Source organism: Pongo abelii, chromosome 14 (genome assembly GCF_028885655.2).
Source record: "Pongo abelii isolate AG06213 chromosome 14, NHGRI_mPonAbe1-v2.0_pri, whole genome shotgun sequence".
In the NCBI taxonomy this organism is placed as follows: domain Eukaryota; kingdom Metazoa; phylum Chordata; class Mammalia; order Primates; family Hominidae; genus Pongo; species Pongo abelii.
This window is the reverse complement of record NC_071999.2, coordinates 76,460,445-76,487,251: the sequence shown is the minus strand read 5'-3', so window position 1 is coordinate 76,487,251 and position 26,807 is coordinate 76,460,445.

Here is a 26,807-nt window from a genome sequence, read left to right as displayed (position 1 = left end):
TCACGCTGCTGATAAAGTCATACCTCAGAATGGGCAATTTACAAAAGAAAGAGGTTTAATGGAGATGTAGTTCCACATGGCTGGGGAGGCCTCACAATCATGGCGGGACGCAAGGAGGAGCAAGTCACATCTTACATGAATGGCAGCAGGCAAAGAGAGAGAAGCAAAAGTGGAAACCCCTTATAAAACTATCAGAACTTATGAGAGTTATTCACTACCATGAGACCAGTATGAGGAAAATGCCCCCACGATTCAATTATCTCCCCCCAGGTTTCTCCTACAAGATACAGGAATTATGGGATTACAATTCAAGATGAGATTTGGATGGGGACACAGAGCCAAACCATATCAATAGCCAATTTTGCTTTCAATGACGAATTTACACATCCAAGAAGCTCACCAAACCTGAAGCAGGATTAACTAATTAACTAATTAAAAACACTTCAAGCACACAGCAAATTTCTGATAATCCACTGATAAAGAGACAAATCTTAAAAGAAGCTAGAGTAAGAGAAATCATTATACATGGAGAAACAAGAAAAAGAATTACAGCAGGTATCTTATCAGAAATTATGTATGTCCAAGGATATTTTTCATGGTAGTGAAAAACAAAACAAAAGAAAACAAAAGCTTGACAATTTAAAATTAAATACTAAAAATATATTACAGAAATGATGATAAAACAAGCCCTTTCCAAACAAGCAAAGGCTGAGAGAATTAATCACTAGCAGAACTGCACTACAGGGAAATTTAAAATAAGTTCTTCATGATGGAAAATGTAAATCTGAATACAGTGTATGCAAAGCATTAAAGAGTGTCTGATATGGTAAGTATGTGAAGAGCATAAAAATGCATTTTCCTAATTTTTAAATCTCTTTTAAAGATAATTGGCTGTTTAAAGCAATAATAATGTACTGTGGTGTTTATCACATATGTAGAAGGAAAACATGTGACAACAAAAGCACATTAAAAGTGGCAAGAAGAAGAAATGCAAGAGTATTGTTTTAAGGTTCTTAGCAAATAGGTTATGTGACACGTTATTTGACGATAGGCAGTGATAAATTAAAGATGTATTCACAAATCATATAATAACCAGTAACAACATAAAACAAGGTATATAGCCAAAAAGCCAGTTTTGAAAACAACATCAAATCATAAAATAATCAACAAGAAGGCAGGAAAAAAAGGGAAAAAGAAGTGATAAAATAATTAGGACAAATAGAAAACAAAGAACAAGATGTATTGAAACCCAACAGTATCAGCAATTCCAGTAAATGCAAATGCCATAAATATTCCAGTTAAGAGGCAAAGGTGGTACCATATTACGTAGATGCATAAGATTTAACTGTATCCTATTTATAAGAAACTCATTTAAAATATAAAGTCACATTATAAATAGAACGATAGAAAACTAACTACCATGCAAATAATAACTTAAAAAATTTGAGTACCTATGTTAATATCAGCCAAAATAAACCACAATTAAGAAATATCTGAAATAAAGTACAATGTTTCATAATGATAAGGAAGTCAATTCATCAAGAAAGTATAATCCTAAATATATATTAACCTAATAAGAGAAGTTCATAATACATAAAGCAAAAGTTGATAAAGCTTAAAAGAAAAAGAGATAAATCTACAATTACAGTTTCAGTTTCAACACTCTTAGTGATAGGGCAAGTAGACAGAAAATCATCAAGGATATATAAGATTCAAGGAGCATTGTCAATCAGCTTTACCTGTCAGATATTTATGGAATATTCCACACTCTAAAAGCAGAACATGCTTTTTTTTAGGTGCATGAAGAATAATAAAACATGGATTACATATTCAGGGATATGTAAAAATTTCAATACAGATGAATAAATTATTTAAAGTATGTTCTCTAACAAAAGTGAAATAACTGGAATAAATAATAAAAATATATTTGAAAAAATCCCAAATTGTGTAGAAATCAAAGAAGACACTTTTAAGTAACCCATACATGACAGAAGAAATTATAAAGAAAATTAGGAAATATTTACTATCAAATAAAAATAAAAACACAGCATAGCAAATTTTGTGGGATGCAATTAAAGTTCTAAAGTAGTGTTTCAGAGTGAAATTTATAGATTTCAGTGTTTATATTATAAAATAGCTATTTAACTCAATGGAATAAATAGCTACCTTAAAAACTAGAACCCCCTCCCCAAAAAAAGGATGTTCACCCCAAGGCAAATAGAATGAAATATGTAATATATGACCAAAATTTATAAAATAGAAAATAGAAAAACAGCAGAGAAGAATCAATGATGTTAAAGCTGGTATTTCAAATTAAATCAATACAACTGATAAATCTATAGGCATATGGATGGATGTGAACAAAAAAGTTAGAGAGAGGGAGAGGGAGAAGAAAAAAGAGACGGAGAGAGGAGGAGGAGAGAGAGAAGGAAGAAAGTTACCATAAATATCTTACTGATATTTAAAAATAATAAGTGGATATTATAATTTTATATCAATACCTTGAACATATTGAATTAAATATTTAAATGCCTTGAAAGACACAAACTATCAAAGCTTACTCATGAAGAAATAGATAATTTAAATAGCTCTCTATTTAGATGATAATACTTCCTTCTTCAAATTCCACCGGAGTATACTCTTCTAATAATTGACCCCTGTGCGCTCATAGTAAACTGGATATAATCGATCCTCTTTGCAGTGGAAAGATTCCCACATAACCCCTATCCACAGATACATCTGTCGATTTAGTTTATTTTGAACTACAATTCGCACTTGAAAAATAAAACTACCTTTAATACAATCATTCTTTTGGCATATCATCATTCCCTTTCCATTCTAATATTTTCTGTAGTGAAGATTTGAAATAACTACTAGTATGATAAATTATTTTCTTAAATTAGGAAATATAATGTGATCTTGAAATTTCAAACTGTAAATCCATGTTTCAAATAATGTTTTTAAGTTGTATGTTTTAAGTGGTATGGGTCTAATTAGTATATAAGGCAGATGGTCTTTTGGCAGTACACCAAAGTTATAATTTAAATAAAGACTCTGTTTGAAAATCCTAGTTTGATCCTATTCTGTTTTCTGTGGCATATGCTTCTTCTGATGGAAGATTAGAATATGTGATAAAGTGAATGACAAATAAGGACATATGGTATACATCTGTCCACTTTTAATGAAGTCCAAGTGTTTAATAATTGTGTGTAAATGCTTCAATTAATCCTAAACTTAGCAGGGTATTCTAGTCCTCATTTTTTTGGTTGTTTCATAATTATGAAGTTATTTTAGTAACTGTTTTCTTCAGTTATTTTTCAATAAAGCTGCTCTCCACATTCTGGTAGATAATACAACGGAGTGATTCGTCTTGAGGACAGCAAAGTCAGAAAGCTTGGGTTCATATGCCCCACCCACCAAATCTTCGTTGACCCTATGTTATTCTTTAAAATGCCACTTAAAAAATTTGAGTACCTATGTTAATATCAGCCAAAATAAACCACAGTAACTCTTGGTAATATGTTGGTGATTAAATAAAATAATGCATGTTAAGGATTTAACAGAGTACATTACTACCAATATTAATGAACTATTATTATATTATCATTATAGTTACTATTAATATTCTGTCACAAAAGGACATCAGTTGTATTTCAAGTAGTTTTTTGATTTTATTTATTGATAAAAATTGTATATATTTATCATGTATACATGATATGTTATTTTGAAATAGCTATATATTGTGGGATGATTAACTGGAACTAATTAGCATATGCATAGCTTCACAACTTTTTATGGGGAGAACTCGTAAAGTTTACTCTCTTAATTAACAATTTGTAAGCAAACAATACATTGTTATTAACTACAACTATTGTGTTGTACAATAACTCTCCCAAACTTATTCCTCTTGTCTAACCGAAATGTAGTATCCTTTGATCAACATCTCCCCAACTCCCTCATCCCTATATCTAGCCCATGGTAACCACTATTCTACTCTCTTCAAGTAGTTATGTTAAATATTTGCAGTCATTTATACCAAAACCTTGTTAGACATTTTTCCTAGGTTAGAGTGAATCTTTAGTTTTTCATAAGATCAACAGTTCCTAAGTAGCAGTGACTACTGCAGCTTCACAGTGGCTTTGCCAAAATTGCATGTATTCAGCTACCAAAAAATAGCATGACCAATGGTCTTTAGTTAGTTTATTGTGTTAACAGACAGCATAAGTCTGATCAGCATGATGTCAGTCAGTTGTGTCAACAGAGGATGACACTAACCTAGAGGGATCAGATAATTGACACCATGAGCAGTGGGTTGTTCCATCTCTAAGGAGCCAATTCTAGATTACAGTGAAGTGGTTTCATACCTTCTATTCTACCTTAGTGAGTCAAGACTAAAATTTCCATGCCTCACTAGCACCAGAGAGTGGATGAGAAATTGTCTCATGGGAGTCTTCTGTAAGAGACAGAGTCTCCCACGAAATAGAGAGGTAGATGAGAAATGTTCCTATGATAGTTCTTCACAAGACTGCCTACCTTGACATGTTCCAAGGAGAATCAAAAGCATCTACCAAGAATTAGGTGAGGATGCAGTAGAGCTTTGCTTCTATGGCTTATACGGAGGCAAATAGGTTGCCATCATGCCATGGCAGACATTCACTTACATGTCTATGAATAATTTTTCCTTTTTTTGTATGAAATTAACAATATCTTTAGAAGATTATTTTTGGTTGAAATCTTATCTGTGTTTTAGGTTATTTTTTCTCTGCTGCCACTGCCACCACCACTACCAAATACATCACCACCACCACCACCACCACCAGCACCAACATCACATAAATTTTTATATCATTCACTACCTTCCAGATACAATTATCAACACCATTTCATTATTACAACAGACCTATGTGGTTGGTATTTTTAAAATTCTCAAACTATAGGTGAGAAAAATGACACATAAAAGACATTAAGTCATGATGTATGAATGCCAATATGCAGTCTTTCCTTTCAGAAAAAAAATATTCTTTTGAGATTCCTCAACTTTGATGAGGCATTAGTTCTACCTCTGGATTAACTGCCTTAAAAGCATATAGCCCTGTAATTAACTAGCCACACCAACTAGCTAATGAGGGAGGAGAAAACTTTTATTTATTTATCTTCGTGGTTTAGAAAAGCATGTTACATAGAGGCCTGTCTGATGGGCAGACCACTCTTTCAATTCTTTAAATCCATGTGCACACTATAGTTATGTTTTCACATCTCGCTCAAGACCAGCAGAAACCTTACAACTTAAACTACATTATTTTTTCTTTTCTTAGTATTGCTTTTTATGAATTGCACTTGGCCTTTATATTATTGACCTTTTTTGATATCTCTTATTAAAGAACTCTGTGAAACTCTTTGCTATAATTATGAGTGCTGTTAAGACTATTGCTTATATGTTGTTTTGTCATCTTTTCATAAGCATATGAGAGAAATTTCTGCTTCCCATCATAGATAGTTTGCCCTTTTTTGAGTAACTAGTTTATTTCTCCTTCTGCTAATTGTGAGTAATGCAATTCAGGCTTTCCAAACACCTTTTAAGGAAAATCTGTTCTAGATATTGTTAATAGGTGCCTGGGGATTAAAACAAAACAAGTTATCCTTCTTGCTAATAAATGTGTTGGTTTAACAAAGAAACCAAGTTAATATCGGTTATTTCTTCTCCAGATTTGTCAAGCCTTTGTTATATATAAACTTGAATCTCCTAAAGTAGAGTATGTGTGTTGAAAATAAAAGGTGGCCTGTCCAAAGTATTTTTCTTCTTAGAGTTTCAGCAAATAATTTTGAAACTGACTTTATGGACCATATTTTTCTTTAACCTAACCGCTAGAAAGGTTAAAATATTTTTTAACCTAACTGCTGCATGATTAATTACTACAGAGCCTTATACATGTTCTAATATTTGACTTAATTATAGTCAAATATTTGACCTAAGTTATAGTCAAATATTAGAGCATGTATAAGGCTACATAGTAATCATGGCTTCCTATTTTTATTGTTGCTTTGCTCTGAGTTTCTCAAATAATTATTCTCAACTGCAATTTATTTTTACCTTATATGACATGCTTCAATACCTTAAATTCATTTTTCCAAATAAAAAATAAATGAATGATAATATCATAAATGCTGAACTGATAATGTTGCTCTAATTACAGAACTGTATATATACTTATTATAACTTGTAGCCACCTGGAACTCACAACAGCACAATAATTGTTACATAGTTTTGGGGTTTTTTTAAGTGGAGTTTGATTATCTGGAATATTGTGGAAATTGTTTTAAGTTTTAGACTTCACATAAACTGTAGCATTGAGCCAAGTGGAGAAAAAGTATTTTTTTTCTAATTTTTTTAATATCATAATAATATTCTGTAACAAGTATGTGTTATTAGGGCAATTGAATTATCTTAAACATTTTCAACTCCTACCACAAGTTCACAAAATTAGCCTTAGGCACTAAAAAACTTAAAAGCCGGTCTGATGGTGTTTCTTACAAATATTCTTTGAATTTTATGACTTGTCTCCCACGTGAGGCGTAATAGTTTCAATGTTCCAATTAGTACTTGTGTATATTGCTATTACTTTGTCTCTTTAATCACATTATTAAGACTGTTATGGAGATTCCTTATAGAATCACACTTTATAATAGTGTTTCTAATTTGAATATGTCCTTTTTTATGTTGTCTGATTCTGAAACATCATAAACTCTTTTTATGGGTCCTTTGATAGTAGTCACTTTCCTTCTTTATGCTTGATTAGAACATACAGTACTAAGTAATAAAGAAATTTCCTGAAGCTTTAGAGTTTTAGCATCAGGGAAAACATTGAAATTCCTTTCTTTTGTGTTTTTATGCCGGGACAAATAAAGGTATTTTTGAACCTATACTGTTTTCTGACTACTTTACTGGGATGTATACAACAAATTCTGCTGAACTGATATTTGCTTATGTGTTTTAAAACTTGAACCTAATTGTCATGTACTCTGGTAGTTCTTAAGACTCTCCTTCTCCTCTGTAAATCAATCTTTTATAAACCAATGGGTATTATTTTTTAAATAAATCCTTGAAGTATTACACACTGACATGCAAATAACATAATAGGAGACATGAAAGCATGATACCTAATGTCTCCTACTTCAAGATATTAGACTAGAGTAGTCTCGGTCTTTAATACCATCATTTCCCTTGAAAAGAAGAAGTTGGATAATTAAAAATGGAAAAATTTTGCAAAAATATTTGTTAGATGTCTTGACCCATATGAACTCAGAAATAGTTTCATAAAACCCTTTCCCAATATAGAGAATTTTAGTCTTAGTTTTAAACCTTCAAATGCATAGCCAACCATCTGGAGCAGGCCTCATACAGACTTCAACATGGACTTATTCTAATATATGCAAGAACATCTTTAAAGTCTTAGGTACATTTTTATCAGAGCAGAATGATAAAAATTCTTTCTTTACCATTTAATTTCTTTCTGTATTTTAACCGTTCAAATACTTATATTAAAATAATTTTAGGCCAGGCACAGTGGCTCATGCCTGTAATCCCAGCACTTTGGGATGCCGACGTGGGTGGATCACAAGGTCAGGAGTTTGAGACCAGCCTGGCCAACTTGCTGAAACCCCGTCTCTACTAAAGATACAAAAATTAGCCAGGCGTGGTTGTGTGTGCCAGTAATCCCAGCTACTCGGGAGGCTGAGGCAGGAGAACTGCTTGAACCTGGGAGTGGGGGGCTGCAGTGAGCCAAGATTGTGCCATTGCACTCCAGCTTGGGTGACAGGGTGAGACTGCATCTCAAAAAAAAAAATACATAATAATAATAATAATTTTAACAATAGCTGCATGACTCCCATTAATAAAAGACACGCTTTTGAAAATCTCATCATCTTTACAATCACAATAGACATGCAGATTGATTTTGATGATCATAAATGTTTTAGAATAGTACTTGGTATTGTTTTCTCTCTGCTTCCTTCCATTACTTCGAGTAGAGCTTCACATAGGATTGCCAGATTTAGTGTATAAATATGCAGAACACTCAGTTAAAATTGCATTTCAGAAAAACAGCAAATAACATTTTAGTTATGTCCCATGAAATATTTGGGACACACTAATACTAAAAATTGGTATTTTTTTCAAATGCAAATTTAACTGGGCATCTGGTAACCCTAACTTGGCACAGAAAGAGCACAGAATAAATATTAATGGCTTAAGTTCTCCAGGTGGAAAAGCGTGAGTGGAGTTAAAGCTGCTGTATAAGTGCTTTCTAGTTTGCCAAGACAGTTGGATTATCCTTGCCACTCTATTTCCATGTTAGCAGATGTAATTGAGAGTATACTCAAAAGTCACTTTAGTATTAAAACTTGAATCTTAAAATCAGACATTTGAAATCTAAAGCGATAACTTTTATGACATTCACTTAAATTAAGACAGGAATCATACAGAGAATAATAGCCCTGGCCAATGTCAAAAATACTTGGTCTCAGCCAGAGACATGCTGAGCTTTAGTTGAGCAAGTGGACTGTGAAGTTATACCCGTGGTATAAGAAGGAGAGGCAAGGACCACCAGACCCATAGCATACAGTTATAGAACGGTCAAGACACAGCTCATCATTAGAGAGCAACTTCGAAAAAGAAAATCCAACCAGTTAACATCAGTAAGAATAAAGAAAACCACCAAGAGCTGTGGTTTGTAAGTGTGGTTTTATGTCCATTTAAAGAGGTGAGAAAGTCTATTTTTAAAAAGCAGATCGATGCTATAGTGGAGGAGTTAAAATTACACTTGCCTGGCCCCACCACAGGATATACTATTTTAGTGTATCTAGGACAATGTTATATTTTTTTCAGCTTTATTGAAGTATATTTGACAGATTAAAAAAAAGTATACATTTAAGTTGTCCAAAGTTGTTTTGGTACACATATGCATTTTGAAATAATCACCACAAGCTAGTTAACATATTTATCACCTCACACAGTTCCATTTATTTTATTTTACTTTATCATTATTATTATTATTATTATTATCGTCATCATTATTATTTTGGAGATGGCATCTCAATCTGTTGCCCAGGCTGGAGTGTAGTGGCCAGAACATGGCTCACTACAGCCTCAGCTTCCTGGACTCAATCAATCCTGCTGCCTCAGCCTCCTAAGCATCTGGGACCACAAGCATGCACCACCACTCCCAGCTAATTTTTGTATTTTTTATACAGACGAGGTCTCACTATATTGCCAAGGCTAGTCTTGAAATACTGGACCCAAGTCATCCTCCTGCCTTAGCCTCCCAAAATGTTGAAATTACAAGTGTGAGGCACTGTGCCAGGCTACCATTTTTTTCTTTTCTTTTTTCTTTCTTTCTTTATTATTTTATTTTATTTTGTTTTATTTTGTTTTATTTTATTTTATTTTGGGACAACAAGGGTTTCGCTCTTGTTGCCCAGGGTGGAGTGCAATGGCACTATCTCCACTCACTGCAACCTCCGTCTCCCGGGTTCAAGCAATTCTCCTGCCTCAGCCTCCTGAGTAGCTGGGATTACAGGCGCCCACCACCACGCCCAGCTAACTTTTGTATTTTTAGTAGAGATGAGGTTTCGCCATGCTATCCAGGCTGGTCTTGAACTCCTGACCTCAGGTGATCCACCCGCCTCAGCCTCCCGAAGTGCTGGGATTACAGGTGTGAGCCACCGCACCCAGCCCATTTTTTTTTCTTTTTTGTGATAGGAACACTTAGATTAAGTGTTAGCAAATATAAATTTATAACAATATTGTTAACTATAATCACATTGCTATACCTTAGATCTCCATGTATTCATTTTGTATAAGTGAAACTTTGTACCCTTTGATTAACATTTCCCCATTTCTTCCTTCCCAACTCTGGATAACTTGTGTTATGAGTTTCACTGTATATGAAATGTTGCTAATCACTAATTTTCAGGGAAATGCAAATCAAAACCACTTTGAGATATCACCTCACACTTGTTAGAAAAACTAGTATGAAAACCTAAAAGATAACATGTGTTGGCAAGGATGTGGAAAAAAAGAAACGTTGGCTGCACACCGTCGGTGGGAATGTAAATTGGATGGCCATTATGAAAAGTGGTACGGAAGCTCCTCAAAAAACTAAAAGTAGGACAGCTATCATTTATTAAAGCACCAAAAGGGGTTCACTTGTGTAATCATCGTCAAGACCTCTGGAAATATCTGCTCTGTTTAGAATATTTTAACCGGAGTATAATTTTTTGTACATCCCATAAATGTGTAGGATATATATATACACACACACATATATATACATATATTTAGACACACACACACACACCACATATATGAGGTAAAGGTTTACTATTCATAATATTTTTCTCCATTTGTAGTTTTAGGAAGAATTTATTTGTATCAGGTCAGGATCTTTCTCCAAGCATTATCCATAGACAAGACAGATGAATGAAATATGGTCTGAGTTTTTGCATGCACTCCAGTGAGTTTATTTTACAATGGCAGGTGAATTTTACTTTGTTACAGGGTTTTACGTTACTGACCCTTTCTCTCATTAGTTGATAGATGCTACTCTATTCTTACTTAGCTTCTAATGTTAGAGAAGAGAACATTAAAGTTTAATGCGATTTCCTTTGTTAGTAAGTTTTTCTTTCTGCCTAAGAAGCTGTAAGAAATTCTCTTTATACTTAATGGGAGTTACAAAAGGTTGCATTATAACAATTTTAAAATTTTCTATGTTGAATTGTGAATATGTATTACCTTACAAATGGTCTTTTAGGTAATATTTATGCACTCAAGCTAGCATAGAAAATTCTATCCAATCTAAATATACCATAAGTAATGTAGAACATATGCTCAATGAGAAGAATGAGTGTTCCCTGAGAAGGTCAGCAGGACACTGAGAATAGTCCGTATATGGTTGTACCTAACTTGGGAGATTCACCACTGTCCATTGTTTGAGCCTTGAAGTTGAGAAAATTATTTTGTTCTTGACCCAAAGTTGACCCCACACTGGATAATGCTTCAATCTGAAAAGATAAAACAGAATATAAACATAATAATTTATAATAAGTAAAAGAATAAGTGGAAACACAAATTGTTGGAATTAGTTTAGCTATCATATGTTTCTCCCTGTAGACAAAACACATTTAAAGCCATATTATCAGAATATAATATAGTTAACATCAATTCACTTAAGAATTAAAAATATTATTTATTGAAACTCTGCCTCGTGTCAGATACTTTCCCAGGTGAAAGGGATACATTAACAAAGATAGGCATGATTGCTGCCATCAAGAAGCTTATATTCTAGTGGAAAGTACAGATATTTTACAAATAGCAATAAACACGGAGATAGATCGATAAATGAATGTCATATTACTAGTACAAAGAGGCTTACAGGTTTTGGAGAGCATAGAACATGGGGACATAACATAGTTTGGAGACAAAAGTATTCACGTCCTGAGAAAATGGTGCTCAAGCTAAGATCTGAAAATGGTTAATTGGGTGAAAAGCTTAGAAGAAGCACATTTGAAAGAGAAAACTGCTTATGTGCAAACACCAAGGTAGGGAAGAATTTGGCTTTCAAGTCACTGAAAGAAGGCTCCTAAGGAAAATGTCCCTTTCACTGTATTAAAACAAAACAAAACAAAACAAAACAAAAAGAAAAAATGACAAAAAAATAGTATAAATGCTTGATAGAGTATAAACTGTGCAGGGGCAAAAATGAAAGTGAACAGACCAGTAATAGAAGGGAAAAAAGCCTATGCAAGCTACAGTAGGGTTATATTAGAGCAGAGGAAGAGACATGAAAAGCTTTAGATCTATTTGGAAATTGAAAGCACAGAATGTAGAATGTAAAGCAGATGAGAAAGGAAGATTATATGAAGATTTTAAGTTTGGGCAAGCTAATGTGCGAATGTAATATAAATGTAGAAATGTTAAATAAGCATTTGAATATATTGCTTGAAACTTAGAAGTAAGATATGACCTAGCAACACAACTTCAGCACCACTGGTATAAAATGACATCTACACCCATGAGGACAGCCAAGATTTTCTAGTGAGTCAATAGAGAGTGAGAAATAAAGAGAGTTCAGGACTACACCAGAGGAAACTTTAAAAGGCGGTAAAAGAAGAGCTAGCAAAGGGGACTAGGAAGGAAAAGAAACATAAGGGAGAAATAAGAAAAATGTTGGAAAAGTAGATTTTGTAAAAAATGTAATGCATGCCTACAGAAAACTAAAGACAATTGACATTATTTGAAGAATAAATTAATCTTTAATATGTTAATCATTACTATGAATTATAACTATATTATCATAAGTTGTGATATATAAATTATATTCCACGTTTAGTGTGAATATAACTTAATGACTAACAATTAATTGCTAAAATCAGTATAGACTGGGCTGATTGGTGAATTGAGTGATAGATGAAATAGAGACTATGTGTGCGGAATGCTTTTTTAAAACGCTATGGTAAAAACAAAAAAAATATACAGAGAAGAAAGAAAATGAAGTTGGAGGACAAGTGTGTGCTCTTTTTCAAAATGAAATATATTGTAGCCAGTTTAGATATTAGTTAAAATTTTCCAGTAGAGAAAACCAGTTTTTAAAATACAGAAGAGAATGGAAATGAGCAATTTAAAAGTGGATGGGATTTGCGGTGATGTGGACATTAGAAAAGAGTTCACTCTCTGTAAGTAGAGGGAAAATATGACGGAAAATGTTACCAAAATGGCTTATATCTCTGACAGAAGATGAGAAATTTGAATCCTATGCCTATGTTTTCTGTTTTGTTTTTGTTTTTGTTTTTCCTTAGCAGAGTATGAAGATACCAGAGATCTTCTGAGGAAAGGAGGGAGAATGAACTTGGTTGAGAAGTTAAAAAGTAGAGAATAAAATATTGCAGTGAATGAGAGAAGAAACTTACAAGAGAATTTTATTAAAATTTTAAGAAAACATTGAATGTCCATTTTAGGATGATGATCACCAATGTACAAAACTTCCAAAATTCCCAATTTTCTGATTTTATCAGACAGAGAAGAGGGTCTTTTGGCTTCCATCAAGGTCATAGTATTCCTGGCAGATGTGTGATGAGGGGAGAAAAACAAGGAAGCTAAAGCTGTATGTGAAAGGAGTGATTCAAATAAAGACCTGTATTAGAATGCCACTTTCACTGCTGGGGAAAAAAAAAAGGAGAAACTGTTAGTGGGTTAAGTAAGACAGAATTTTTTGTGAAAGTGTCAAAGTCAGTCAGTCCATAGTTGATATCACAAGTTTTTTAGTGGTATAGATGAAAGCTTTCTAGCTCTTTATTTTGCCAACCTCAACATCAGTTCCTAAAGTCTAAGAGGTATGCCAGCTGCCACCATCACATCTACCTTCTAGCCATAAGGAAGGGGAAAAAAAATAGAACATCTAATCCTTTCCAAATCCAAAATTGGCCCAATCCAAAATTTGAAATCATCACTTCTGTTCCATTGCACAGAACACATTTATATGACCAAATCTAGCTGCAAGAGAGCTTAGAATATATAATCTCTTTTCTATTGTCCTTATACCTAGCTATAACTATTACCAGTGATGAATGGGAAAACTAGTAGTCTCTGTCATAAGCACTGTGGGGTATATGCTAAAAACATAGGAGACAAGAGAATGGAGAGGATACTATCCAGGTAACAACTTCCTCATGTATTTACCTCGCTTCTCTTTAGAGCAAAATGTTCAGCAAATAACATACATTTCAAGTATGAATATTGTGCAGTGAAGGATTACCTCAGCAGGTTTGGAGTGCTCAAATCTGCACATTCCGAAGAAAATAATAAATTAGAAATGACATTTATATTGGATTCGAAAGGAGTATGACAAATTCAAAATAAGTATCAAATTTGGTGTATTATTATGAGTTTTTAAAATCATAACAAGGGTTTGATTTTTTTAGAATATATATTTATACAGCTTGGTGTTATTTTTGTTTATACTTTATTGAACAATAAAACCATGGATTAGTCCATAACAGGACTAAATTATGAGAACATGATCTAGCTTCAAAAGTTAATGAAAATATAATTAGTATTACTTGTACTACATGTAGCTGAAAAGAGTTGTAAATCCTATTAATCCTTCTTAGTTCACAAATTATTGACCTGATAGGTAATAATCTCTTAGCTTTATTGTGTCAGTTTAGCTTAAGCATTTGAACATTGTCTTAAGCTAAAAATTCTTCCTTATTATTTCAGTGTTTTAAAGAAACAAAGATAATTTGAAAATAAAGAACAGATAACTCCACAGAAAAAAATTTATAAAAAGATATGAATATACATACATAGATATACACACAAATATATGATGTAAGAAACAAGATATGTGAATATAAACTATTTGAATTCAAAATGAAGAAATTCTATCAAAAATACTTTTGAATTCCTAAGTATAATGGAATTATACTTATTAAAGTATACTTACAATTATTAAAATATATTAGGCATTAATACATATATAATTAAGAGTTTTATTTATTATATTGTACTAGAAGTATATATTAGAAGTATATATACACTTTGGAAATTTCTTCAGCCTATTGCAGTCAGTTAGACAGAGTATAATATGGAAGTGACATATTGTAGTGAAATTAATACAAACTTGGGGTGAAGGTGTTAGGGCTCTTTACTACCACCTGGATAATTTTGGTTGTATTTTAAATCTTCAATATTTTTATAATATCTCATCTTTAAAATGTGGTTGATAACAGGCACCACACCTTTTTGTTGTGTGGCGTGACTTACTGCATCAAACTATCAGTGAAAACTAGTTGAGTCTGAATCTGTTAAGGAGTGCTGCTCTATATTTTTTGAATGCTCACTTAACCTTTAGAGTGGAGCTCTTGACTCGCTACTCTTCATGCTTCTCATCTTGTATCAGGATGTGTTTTTCAATGTTATGTTAACTTGTTGGGTTCTGTGCTTTAAATGCCATTCAGCTACTCATAAATGTATGTATAATATATCTGTATCTATATATCTCTATATATCTATATCTATATATGCTAGCGTTTCTCTTCAAACTCACTAATAAAATATGCTCTTGAAAGTAACATTTACTTAACTTCATTTGTCGTTAGGCCTTACAATGAAAACTTTTTAATTAAGAGACATAGCATAATGTTCATTAGTTGAATCTGTTTATAGTAATGAACCCACATCTAACACTTTTAAATACCTTGACTCACACAAATAGACTGTGATAATACTCATTTAACTTATGATGAAAATGAATCTAAAAATATGAGTGATCACTAATATACTCTATAATTTTATCACACCATAAGCATAGACTTTTATTAGCTTCAATTGAAGGGTAAATTAGAACTCTCTGAGTTACAAAATACAGGAATCCTTCTCAGGCTAACTTATGTTGAAGAAGAAATTAATAATGTCATGCAAAAGCAAGTTCACAAAACTGTCATTACCATTAAGGGATAAATATTAGAGATAATTCTGATTGGCACAATCACTGTGCCTAAAAAAAAGTTATCACTGCTGGACTGGTGATTAGCCAGGCCTGGACCGTATACTGTTCCGTATACTGCTCTCTTTACTGAAGAGAATATATAAAGAATAAGAGAAAAATTATAGTCACAAGTGAATGCAGATTGAAAAAACAAATGTGTCCTCTTCATGGGAAGTCACCTGTCATGTAATATTTCAATGATGTTGAATAAACAACATGTGGCATTTTCTCTTCTTTATCAAATTGGAAATTATATTCTTTGGAAACTGGAGTAATGAGCACCCATATAATTACTATATTAGATTTCGATTGCTGTCATAACAAATTACTACAAATACAGTGCTTTAAACAACACTTAAGTATTTTCTTATGGTTTCTGTAGGTCAGAAGTCTAAAATGGTGTGACTGGTTTCTCTGCTCAGATTCTCATCAGACTAAAATTAAAGTTTAGGCAGGACTGTGGCCCCCAAATGAGACTTAGGGGTCTCTTCCAAGCTCACTGGTTGCTAAATTTATTTATTTCTCACATCTTCCACGTGTTTCCTTTCATTACACTCTTCTGTCAACCCCCCTTTCTGACTGCTTTCCAATAAAACTATAATTATATCATTTATTTGTTTTGAAGTGCCCATTTGATCACAATGGTGTTTATGGCAAAATTTAAACTCCCTGGTTGAGTCTATGAGATTATTAATAATCTAAGTATGCATTATTTTTCTAGCATGGAGTAGTGCTAATTCCTCCAGTGATACCCTTTATACAGGTGTAGGTGTCTATGTAACTGTTTGCATGTGCTAAAAGTGACAGAATCTCCTATTCTTTACTATTTTAGCACATAGACTTTGGGACTGAATGCAATCTCTTTTCTACTTGTGGATAATTTGCACATACCATTGAAAACTTAAGTCAAAATGTGATTTTTGCCTTTTTGGTGCCTACCATCTATATTACAATCAAACAAACAAAAAAACAAAACAAAAAAACCTTAATTATTTTCATAGGCTTACTCATTTATTTCTATTATTGATGTATCTATTTGGTCTTCTTTGTTGCCCCTTAGGTTATCATTTCATATGAAACTTGGTTTCACCAGTACCTAGCCTAATAGGTATTTTAAAAATGTTAATTGAATTAATAAAAAAATAAAAATACTATCGAGGCTGTGGCAGGAGAATCGCTTGAACCCAGGAGGCGGAGGTTGCGGTGAGCCAAGATCGCACCATTGCACTCCAGCCTGGGCAACAAGAGCAAAACTCTGTCTCAAACAAAAAAAAAGAGTTGTATATGCATCAGAATGCCCATTTCCTATAGACAAGCTTTCAAGGCCAAATTAAATGATTTTGGTAAGAGAAGTGTGATAATAAAGGCTCTCCCAAAGATGATTAGATACTAATCATCACAACCTACCTTAAAAAGAGACTTAGCAGATATGATTAAGTTAAGGACCTTGAGATGAGGAGATCATTCTCAATTATTAAAATTGGGCCCAATATAATCACAAGAGCCCTTATAAGGGGAAGATAATGGAATCAAAGAAGAAAGAGATGTTACCAAAGAACCAGAGGTTGGAGTGAGGAGTAATACAGTTTGAACACTGGGGAACCACGAGGCAAAGACTGCAGGCAGCCTTTACAAGTTGGAAAGGTGTATGGAAGTGGATTTTCCCCCAAAACCTTTAGAAAGATTGAAGCCCTGCCAATTTCTTGAGGTTAGACATCTGCTAGTAGACTTTTGTTGTTTTAAACCCATGGATGTGTGGTAATTTGTACATAAGCAATATATAATTAATATAAAATAATTATAAGATGTAGAAAGTTACCTGACAATATACATACATCTAATCCCATTGACAGTAAAAAAAAACTTTCTATGTTCATGTTTACAGCAAGCATAGTCTTGCCCTGGAGACTTGAAAAATAAGTCCCATGAGCTGAGACACCACCTGCTTTAGACAATTCCGAATACCCAGTGTAAACATTTCTTCCTTGATTCCCTATATCCTTTTACTTCTCATTTCAAAAATGTAATTATATTATTTCTTTGCTTAGACTATAATCAAGCTCAGTTTGTAAAAGTCAAATACTCTTGCTGTGGCAGGCAAAGTAAAATTTTTGTTAATTTTATCAGATATCAGTGTTATCCTCCAAATCAGAGTTTTGGAGTCACCTTTCTTAAGCTTTTACGAGATATGAGATATTACAAGTTGCATTATTAAATGGGTTACCTCTCTAATTATCAAAGTTATGACACATCATTTTCCATTTTTAAAACCATATGCATGTAGATGCTGTGGTTCTCCATTGATATCAGTATTTGTGGATTAAAATACATTTTTTAAAAAAATAAAGGAAATACATAGAATCTTTGAGAGCACGATAGTGTCCATGAATTTTTGTTTCAGATTTTAACTTTCTCTAATGATGTCAAGAATTTTACACTTCAAGCTTTGCTCTCCTTGTTTTAGTTTGAGCTTATAATTTCTTGTTTATTAGGGAGAATTCTCACCATCACATAAATAAAGAACTATTAAAAATATATGAAACAGTCATTACATGAATAACATTCATAACTCCTCTTAAAACTTCTATGCCATGAAAGCTGTATTGGTTGTGTCTTTTGTAAGAATTAAAGTTGGTTTCAAAAAGCAAATGATAGATGATGACAAGGTTGAAGTATGGCAATACTAGGGCATCTTTTTGTTACATTGATACGCACTGAATGTGTGCCCTCTCAACTGTCATTTTCCCCATCTCATTATTTTCATTGCTTCCATTTTTTATAATAAATTCTCTACATATTCTCAGTCTGTTTCAATCCACCTTAATCCAATATGTTTGTGACTGTAAGAAGTTGTCATTTGAGGACACTTAGATGATGTCCATAAAAGAATATTTTTCCAGTGGTACAATTAACAATTTCATATGCACATCTCTAATAATTTTTTTAATAGCTGAAGTAAAATTTGTTCCAAAAAGATAGAAATATAATTATAATTTTGTATTCAAATTATTTAATAAAATAGATTGTAGTATTTAGTCTGATCATCCACATGGGCAATAAGGATTAAACTAGCACTTCAGAAAGTTACTCCAGTTCTTAAAATTTTGGACGTTTAAACATTTTTATCGATAATTCTTACTAATGTTTCAAGTATTTAGTATTATTTATTTAGACCAATACTTAAGGATCTACTCATTCTTTTAATATATTTAGAATAGGTAAAATTGTGAAAAATATACTTAGAATGTGTAAAAATTACAATATATTAAGAATGTGTAAAATTGAATAGATGGTTGTTAAGGAATATAAAATTACATACAAACCTTCATAAACAGAATACACTAGCATTCCATAATCTTTGATAATGAGTATAGAAAATTTGCATTTAAAGTTATATATTGAAGCAATTTTCTGCTAATGCTTTTGTATAATTTTGTCGTTTGTCAGAAGAAATGTCAGCTCACTGAAAAATGAACATTTAGGTATCTATCATAGTTCCATATGACCAACTTAATTTTGTTTGAAACTAAATATAATTTAAAGCCTAAGAATCAAATACACAATCAGACACCAAGTCATATACTCAGTTTTATATTTCAATTATTAAGCATTTACTTTTTTTTTTTTTTTCTTCTGAGATAGGATGTTGCTCAGCCTCCCAGGCTGGAGTACAGTGGCATGGCCATAGCTCACTACAGCCTTGAACTCCTGGGCTCAAGCTATCCTCCCGCCTCAGCCTTTCTTTCTTTCTTTTCTTTTTTTTTTTTTTTTTTTTTTTTTTTGAGACGGAGTCTCGCTCTATCGCCCAGGCTGGAGTGCAGTGGCGCGATTTCGGCTCACTGCAAACTCCGCCTCCCAGGTTCACGCCTTCCTCCTGCCTCAGCCTCCTGAGTAGCTGGGACTACAGGCGCATGCCTGTATTTTTAGCAGGGAGGGGGTTTCACTGTGTTAGCCAGGATGGTCTTGATTTCCTGACCTCGTGATCCGCCCGCCTCGGCCTCCCAATTCAGCCTTTCAAATAGCTAGGCCTACAGGCACATGCCACCATTCCCAGCTAAAAAAAGCATTAAAAGTATTTACTTTTAACATATGAATCTTTATTGTCCTTAGAGGTGAAGCAACACTACCTGTTGACCTTCGTCTCAGCCCCCATGTACTACTAAAAACCCCACACAGAAGCTGCTTTCTGCTTCCCAAATGCTCTCTGGGTGATTTACATATACTACATCTTTTAATCCTCACAAAACCTCAGTCACGTCTATTTATTTTTCCAGTTTTTCCGATGAGAAAATTGAGCTTTTAGTCAGATAAATGACCTCATTCAAGACCCTGCAGTTAGTGACTGGTAAAGCTAGGATTCTTCTTCTTGTCTACTTAATTTTAGAACCGTGATCTTGACTATGAACTTTTATGGCTTAGAGCTCTCAAAACTCTATCAGTTCTAGGACTACACCTAGTTTAGGACAGAGCACATATGAGAAAGTTTAACATAACATTTCAAAATTTAACACTGTTAGTGCACTACCCTCCAAGTGTTTCCTGACAAAAAGTGCAAATCGTTTTTCTCAGCTACTTGTTAACATTCTCTGTTGCCTTGTAGAATCCACTACCCCTTGGCCTATATTACCTGCCTCTTTGCTCTTTGTATGAAATTTCCTGCCATAAGAATGAGTTTTCTTCAAGTGTATAGTTGGCAAGACTTTCTAATTAATTCTGAAAAATCTTCAGATCCCTCTACTGAAGTCTGTCAAACCTTAAAATCCCTGTACTTCCTTAGCTAAGGTGCAAAGTCATGCAGTGTGCCCAATGAGTCTGGCCACTTCCAAAGATATTATGTAGTTGTAAAAGACAAATAATAATTCTGAAACCAAAGTAGTGCTCGCTTATTGAAGAGGTCAGAAAAAGAAAAACAAAAGTTTTGTTTTTTTCTGATAGCAGAGGTTATGTGAATCTCACAAGTAAAGTCCTATCTTAGTTGAAAATCTTTCTTGCAAATCTAACAGGATAAAATATCAGATCTTAAGAGGGTCTGAAACTGCTGTGCATGAGCCCAGGGAGGATTTCTTTTTTTTTTTTTTTATTAGAGAAAAGAGAAGGGAAAAAAGTAACACTTGGAGCTACAGGATAATGGAGGACTGAAAACAATGTGAAATCTTTTCTCACAACATCTAAATCTCCAATAAATTCCAAAACTCGTTGGACATTTAATGTGGGTAGATATTTTTCTAGAAACCCCCCTAAAGGGGATGAGCTCTAAATCCAGGTCTATGTGGGACAGAACTGACCCATCCAGTGAGAATGTGAAACAAGAAACTAGTAAGCCACGAGGAGATAGCTGTCATGAAACCACAGAAGTTAAACAGTGAGATTTGGTCTCCCAAATTATGAATTTAAGGATTAAGTCAAATTTTCAGTAATCTTCATTTGACCAGAAAGTCCCAGCTAACTCAGAATTGCACACAGGGAAATGGATTATTTTCAGATATCAGGCATGTTTAGAAAAGGCTACCACATCTCTGAAAAGAAGTGTATATAATATACTTTCATTCAATTATTTACAGGTAATCTGGTTTGCATATCAGAGAAAAAGTCCCATAGCTCTAAGAATAGATATATATGCATATGCCCACAAGCAAAAATAAGTGAGAAAAACGTCTTTTTGTTTACATGGAATCAGCAAGCATCTATGCGGTCGAGAATGATTTTAGGAAGAGTGAGAATAATCCAGAAAAAACAAAGCACTTACAATAAAACATAAAAGCACTACTACACAAATAGAACACATGATACCCTTAGCTCACACTTTTGAAATGATTATTATGTGTCAGGTACTATTTTAGAGCTAACTTCTTTAACCTTAGCAATAAGTCGCATCAAATACTATCTGAAATGAGGAAAGTATGGCACAGGAGATGAAAAACTTGTTAAATTTCAGCAAGTGATAGAGCCAGGATTCAAACTCCAGCCATCAGACTCTGGAATTCTTGTTCTTAACCACTGTGCAGAAGAACTTGGAAAAGTAAATGATAAGTTATGATTCATCCTTTATAAACATGGCAGTTTTGTGAGGAGCATTGGTAGTAACGAGTATGTGAATTAGTTATTGCTAAGCCAGAGAATGAAGGTACCTCCTGGAAAAAGGATGGCAATACCTTAAAAAATTTATTCTGCTGCTTTCTTTATTTGCATATTTGTAAATTGCAGCATCTACAGAGGGCAATTATCTCCAAAATAAAATAAACATCTTATCTCTATTTCCATGGGTATTGCTAAAAATATCCCTAAACTATGCTATTAAAAAACTGGTCAAGAAATGAAGAACTAGTATAATGTAGACAGAGAAGAACAAACTAGTTACACAGAAGCACTCTAAGAAAAGGGAGTTATTGACAGCAATTTTACTATCCAAACAGGATCACAATATAATAAGCTTATTTTTAATAGTACATGCTGTTTCTTTAAGTGTTTCAGTTTATATACCACATTAAAACATTTTACTATGATTTGAAATTCTGCTGTCTGTGATTCACTTGGGCAGTAAATGTGTTGTTCTTTGTTTATAACATATTTATTTTAAGTTATTCTCTAGTAACTTTTCCTAATTGGAGAAGTTATTTTAACAGTTGTTTGTAAAATAAACTCAATTATTCATGTATAGTAACCAGTGAAACTAATTGACAATCTTCCTGTCACAGTTGATTTGAAACATCTCTGTAATGAATCCTGTGACTAATTAAATGCATAAATCCTTAGTAAAAGTAACAGCATTCATAAGACTAATATTAGGTAATTCTGTTTAGATATAGCAAGAAAGAAGCAATTGGAGAATTACTGAATAGACTATCAAAAATGGCAAATCTAGAAGAGTAATTAAAAACAAAAAATATATAAGTAAAAATAAGTATTAGTATTTATTTTTCTTCTTATGTATGCTTAAAATTATAATATTTAGCTATAAAATCAAAACGTAATATGCAGATTAGTGAAATTCACAAAAATAAAAAGAGGAAATATTAAATAAATGTTAAAAATTAGAAATGTTTAAAACTATACTGTGGAGGTAGATTATGTATATGCATGCACACACAGTTTTTTTTTTTACTTGTATGTAGGAGAAACTAAATCTTTTTCTCACCCTGTTTTATCAACATTTTATAATAATCGATTTATGTAACTGTTACTAAATAAGAAGAGATAGGAAAACAGTGAAAATCAAATGAACATCATAACTGATACCTTTGTCAGGATGGACTATTACAGTTCCATTCAATGGCAACACTGACTGCAACTTTTGGAACACATTACTAGCCTTCTACTGTAAGACCCAACTAGACAAATAGGCACTTGGGACTTGCTGCTTGGGTACTTCTCGTTTATCAAAAATAAATGCTGGTCTCATGGTAAACATTTGCTCCTTGATATCTACTTCTTTTTTTTTTTAGTCACTTAAATAGTATTCTACTAATAACCAAAATGACTTTCTTAGAAATACCTCAATGTCATAACTTTGATGACTCTACTGTGCCATGGTATACAGAAAATAGCCTTCTTTCTCATTTCGCAGACTTGATGATTCCCCCATTTGGAATAATCTGTCCTTTAAATTACCTGTTCTATTGTTTCCACTTTAATGACAAATTTAATGTTTTGTTAAATGAATTAATATATTTCTTTCCTCTTTGATTGCACTGATTTGATTTGAGTTTCTGCTGTTGGTTACCACAGTACTCCTGACTGCTCTGTAAATCCTTTTTCTTTTATGCTTTGAGTTAGCATAGGCCCTGCTAAAATCTTAGCTTCAAACTGTTCACAACTTTGGTTCACATAAAAGACTTCAAATTACCCATGGTATCTTGGTCTCTATTTGCATGTCTTTTCAGCTTCTCTTCCCGCCACTTACTGTGAATTTCTTTAAAATACAAAATCTGGGAATGGGGAAAGTCAAATTTGTTCAATTTTGGTATCATCTTCTCCCTTGACCACATCCATCATGAAAAGCCAACTCACAGAACAAAGGATAACTGGTATATAGATGTATTAATTAATTCTCACACTGTTATAAAGACATACCTGAGACTGGGTAATATATAAAGAGAAGAGGTGTAATTGACTCACAGTTCCACATGACTGGAGAGGCCTCAGGAAGCTTCCAATTATGGTGGAAGGTAAAGGGGAAGCAAGACATGTCTTCACATAGGCAGAGCAGGAGGAAGACAGCAAAGGAGGAAGTGCTATACACTTTTAGACAATCAGTTCTCATGAGAGTGAGTTCACTAGAAGAACAACAAGGGGGAAATCCACCCCCACAATCTAATCACCTTCCAACAGGTCCCTGCCCCAACATTGGGAATTACAATTTGACATGAGATTGGTGGAGACACAGCCAAACCGTATCACTCTGCCCCTGGCCCTTCCCACATCTCATATCCTTCTCAAATTTCAAAACATAATTATGCCTCAACAGTCCCCCAAAGCCTTAACTCATTCCAGCATTAACTCAAAAGTTCAAGCCCAAATTCTTATCTGAGACAAGGCAAGTCCCTTCTGCCTATCAGCCTGTAAAATAAAAAACAAGTTAGTTACTTCCAAGATACAATGAGGGTGCAGTCATTAGGTAAATGCTCACATTCCAAGTGGGAAAAATTTATCAAAACAAAGACGACACAGATGCCATGCAAGTCTGAAACCCACTCATTAAATCTTAAAGCTCCAAAATAATCTCCTTTGACTCCATTACTCCCATCCAGAGCATGCTGATGCAAGATGTGGGCTCCCAAGGTCTTGGGCAGCTCTGCCCCTGTGGTTCTGCAGTGTGTAGCCCCTGCAGCTTCTTTCACAGACTAGCATTGAGTAACTGAGGCTTTTCCAGGCACATGGTGCAAGCTGTCAGTGGATCTACCATTCTGGGATCTGGAGGATGGTGGCTGTCTTCTCACAGCTCCAGTAGGCAGTGCCACAGTAGGAACTCTGTGTGGGGACTTGATATGATTCGGCTGTGTCCCAACCCAAATCTCATCTTGAATTGTAGCTCCTATAATTCCCACGTGTTGTGGGAGAGGCCTGGTGGGAGTTAAATAAATCAAGGAGGAGAGTTTCCTCCATACTGTTCTCATGGTAGTGAATAAGTTTCATGAGATCTGATGGTTTCATAATGGGAAACCCCCTTCACTTGGCTCTCATTCTCTCTTGCCAGCTGTCAGGTAAGATGTGCCTTTCATCTTCTAGCATCACTGTGAAGCCACCCCAACCACATGGAACTGTTAATCCATTAAACCTCTTTTTCTGTATAAATTACCCAGTCTCAGGTGTGTCTTTATCAGCATCATGAAAACAGACTACTACAGGACTCTAACCCCACATTTCCCCTCCAGTAGAGGTTCTCTACAAGGACTCTACCCCAGCAGCAGACTTCTGCCTGGACATCCAGGCATTTCTACATATCCTCTGAAATCTAGGCACAGGCTTCTTTGCATCCGCAGACCCAACACCATGTGGAAGCCACCAAGTCTTGGGGCAATTGCTCTCTGAAGCAGTGGCCTGTGCCGTACGAGACTCCTTTTATTCATGGCTGGAGCTGGAGCAGCTGGGATGCAGGGCACCGTGTCCTGAGGCTGTACAGAGCTGTGAGACCCTGGGCCTGTCCCATGAAACCATTTTTCCCTCCCAGGGCTCCAAGCCTCTGATGGAAGGGGCTGCCATGAAGGTCTCTGAAATGTCCTGGAGGCATTTTTCCCATTATCTCCGATGTTAGCATTTGGCCCCTCTTAAGCAAATTACTGCAGTCAGCTTGAATTTCTCCCAGAAAATGGGTTTTTCTTTTCTACCACATGACCAGGCTGTAAATTTTTCAAACTTTTATGCTCTGCTTCCCTTTTAAATATGTTTCAGTTTCAGACTATCTTTTTTTGTGTATGCATATTGGCATATACAGTTAGAAGCAGCCAGGTCACATCTTGAACAATTTGCTGCTTAGAAGTTTCTTCCACCAAATACCCTTGAGGAAGTTCTGGGAAGTTCCAAACTTTCCCTCATGTTTCTGTCTTCTTCTGAGCCCTCCAAACTGTTTCAACTCTGCCCATCACCCAGTTCCAAAGACACTTCCACATTTTCAGGTATTTTTATAACAATGGCCCACTTCTCTGGTACCAGTTTTCTGTATTAATTTGTTTTTGCACTGCTTTAAAGACATACTTGAGACTGGATAATTTATAAAGAAAGGTGGTGTAATTGACTCACAGTTCTTCCTGGCTGGGGAGGCCTCAGGAATCTTACAACCATGGTAGAAGGTGAATGGGAAGCAAGACATGTATTCCCATGGTCAGAGCATGAGGAAGAGGGTAAAGGGGAAAGTGCTACACACTTTTAAACAGCCATATCTTGTGAGAACTCACTCACTATCATGAGAACAGCAAGAGGGAAATCCACCCCCATGATTCAATGACCTTCCACCAGGTCCCTCCATAACATTAGGAATTACAATTCAACACGAGAGTTGGGTGGGGACACAGAGCCAAACCATATAAATAGGCTAACCTTAAGTCTTAATATTCATATAACAAGGATTTCTAAAAGCCGTGTGACTCATGAGAGCTAAGAGCAAAGCTGTTTCCCACAGAAGGGGTAGATTTTATGATTGATTTGTCTAATATAAGCCATTGCAAACACTCTTTATAAAGATGTTACCTTCCACTAATTCTTAAACCCTCTGCAACCTAATATCCATCCTCACCTTTCAACTTTTTTTTTGGAGATCAACAAAGATGGCCTGTGGACAGATTATTCTAACTTTTGCCAGTCTTCTCCTTGTCTGATCTGTGTATAGCATTGGTCCTATGATTGAGAACTTCCTCCTTGAAGATCTTTTCTGAGAATTTCATAGCAAATATCAAAGAGCAGAGAATTAATAAAGGTAATAAAATTTGTATTTTAAGATATAACTTTGGCACAAAACAGTTTGAATGGCAAGCCTTGAGGAAAAAATGTAAGTGAAAATGCTATTGAGGAAATTCATTTTTCCTACTAAAATTTAGAAAGATATTGAAGTTAAGTCCTTCTCTTCTATAGAAAAATAAGATAAACGTGGAATTAATTAAAATCATACTTTTCCCTGAGGCTAGCAGAAAAGGATGGCTGCCATAAAGATATTATTTATTAAAATCCAGAGAGAAAGGACATTTCATAGGTGAGCATATAGACATGGCAGCTTCCATATCTGGGTATAGATGTAAAATGGGACTTCATGGAAAATGCATATTATAAAAAAAG